Source organism: Corapipo altera, unplaced genomic scaffold (assembly GCF_003945725.1).
Source record: "Corapipo altera isolate COAL_440 unplaced genomic scaffold, ASM394572v1 49807, whole genome shotgun sequence".
Classification (NCBI taxonomy): Eukaryota; Metazoa; Chordata; class Aves; order Passeriformes; family Pipridae; genus Corapipo; species Corapipo altera.
Window position 1 is genome coordinate 1 of NW_020889128.1, and position 2359 is coordinate 2359.

General features: G+C 58.8%; 1 long non-coding RNA gene across 1 annotated transcript; it reads right to left on the bottom strand.

The window, feature by feature from the left end:
- Positions 1-690: 690 nt before the first annotated feature.
- LOC113942156 lies at positions 691-2260 on the bottom strand. Its single transcript, XR_003525857.1, has 2 exons — positions 2136-2260; positions 691-1019 (listed from the first exon to the last, which is right to left on the bottom strand). It is a non-coding gene; the product is annotated as an uncharacterized LOC113942156 (long non-coding RNA).
- Positions 2261-2359: the final 99 nt, after the last annotated feature.

A 2359-nucleotide genomic window follows, 5' to 3' on the forward strand; every position in this document is an offset into this window, starting at 1 on the left:
GCGGGTCCGGCCGCGCACCTCGCGGGGCAGCCCCGCCGCACGGCCGGACCGCACGGCGCGCACCGGACCGCGGGGGCGGGCGGCGCGCGTTGGTACCGGGAAAAATCCGCGTGCAGGCATCCGAGAATGCGCTTGGACAGAAACGGGGCGTGGGGCAGCCGGAGTGCACGGACACGTACCCGCCGGGCCCGCACGCTTACGCGGAAAACGCCCGGCGCCACCCTGCCCTCGTGCCAGACGCCCGCGGCCCCCCCGGGTCACGCGCCGTTCTGTCCCGCACACCGCCGGGGTCCCGCTGCGTGTGCACCGGGGCGGGACCGACGGGCGAGGAGCGGGGACCGGGCGGCTCGTCCCGGAGGCCGGCGGAGATTTGGTGCAGCGCGTTCGGCGCGGCGGCTCCTCCGCGGGTTCGGCCACTGTTCGTTAAACCGGTGCTCCTTCCTCCTGCCTCGTCTGGGAAGGGCAGGATTGGGATCGGCTGCGTTCATTGTTCGACTCTCAAAATTAACCCAAAACAAGGAGATGTGCCTTGCAAATAAACGGAGAATCCGAAGGAAGCCGCGGGGAGGTGGGGCTGCGTTAGTCTGGTTTGGGTTTATTTCTGTGATGGTTTTGCGCGTGGGTGTTTTAATTGCATTTTGTTTTTCTTTAAAAGCATCATATAAACCGATATAACACCTCATCGAATTGTTCTCAGGGCAAGAGCGGGGATAACATTTACTCGGCACAGTGTTCGTACACACACACAGCAAGAAGCAATTTGGTGTGATATTTGCGAGTAAAAACCCAGGAACAAAGCCGGAATTACTGCTGCGGCTGCGGGGCTAGGGACTCCCGCTCCGCTTCCAAGTCCCGCCACTTAGAGTTGCCTTTTGGCTGGGTTTTGGGTTTTCTTCTTTTCGTTCTTCTTTTTATAACGAGAATTTACGAAAACTCCTGCGGAAACGGGGGCTCTAATTTTCCTCGCAACTGTGGAAGATAATTTGACGGAAGCCCTCTGTGATGGAGAACTTTGAATCCTTAAAAGAAAATAGGAAGGGAACATAAAATATTAATGTGAACGAGCAGCTTTTTCGCCGCTGATTGAACTTTGAAATTTTAGCAGCCTTTATCTTGATCTCACAATTAAATAATCATATACTATTTTTTCAGCATTAGCGACAAAGATTTTCAGATTTGTACTCTCCAGAACAAAAACCAAATAAGCTCTACTACTGAAAACCCTTTCCAAAATATTTAACTAAAACGCAGTCACGAATTTCTTTCAGAGATTTTTGCGCACGAAAACGGCATAAAAAGAGGCTTTATCTTAAGACCCCAAAAAAGAGAAGCATTAAGTAATTCAAGTTAACACTTGCCCTGCTTATTAAGTATCAATATTTTGGGAGCATTACAAAATAAACTCCTTCCTTTGGCAAGGTCATGGCATATCACGGTTCACATTAAGAATCTCCCTACGGAATCCTTTCTGGATTTTAATTTCCTCAGATTTAGATTTTTAACGGTATCGGAAAAAAAAAAAAAAAACAAAACAAACAAACAGAAACAAACAAACAAACAAACAAAAAACCAACAACCCCCCCCCCCCCCCCCCCAAAAAATCCAAAACACAACTCCCCCCAAAAAAACAAAATCGAAAGGGAGGCGGTGGCGCGGGGTCCGGTGCTCCGTGCGCACGGGTAGGCTGGTGGGGATCGCTTTTCCCGTCGGTTTTGTTTCCTCAGAGGGAATCCCGGCACCGTGAGTTCGGACAGGGCTGTCCCGCACTCACACGGGGTGTGTGAACACTCGCGCTGCGCTCCGCACCGAGTCCCTGCGCGTTCAAACGCGTTAGCGGCCAACCCGAGCGGGCAGCGCTGCCACAGGAGCGGGCGCGGGGTCGCCGCCGAGGGAGCATCCGCAGCCCTCAGGCCGCTGCTCTGCTCGAGCTCTCCCGCCCGCAGCCCCGCCGCGACGGTTCGGAGCCGCCTTTCAGAGGTGCAACCCCCCGCGCCCCGCTCCGCGTCCCCGCCGGGGCCGGTCGCGCCGCCGCCGTCCGCGGGACAGACCCGCGTCCCCGCCGGGCCGGGCGCCCCGAGGGAGGGTCCCGCCGCCACCTGCCCGTGGCCCGGCGCTGGACGCGCGCTGCTACCTACCCCGGACAGGGCAGGAGCCAGGAGCAGCCGTCGGGTCGGGAGCGGCGCGGGGCGCGGACCGGGGAGCGGAGCGGCCGTGGCCCCGCTCCGCCGCCACCCTCGGCCGAGATCGTTCTCCCCCTCCCCGGCCCGCGGGGGCGCGCCCCGGGCCCGCACTGCCCGCGTCTCTCGGCCGCCCCGCGCCCCGGGCGCCGCCGCGCGTCGGGGGCCGCGGGGGCCCGGTT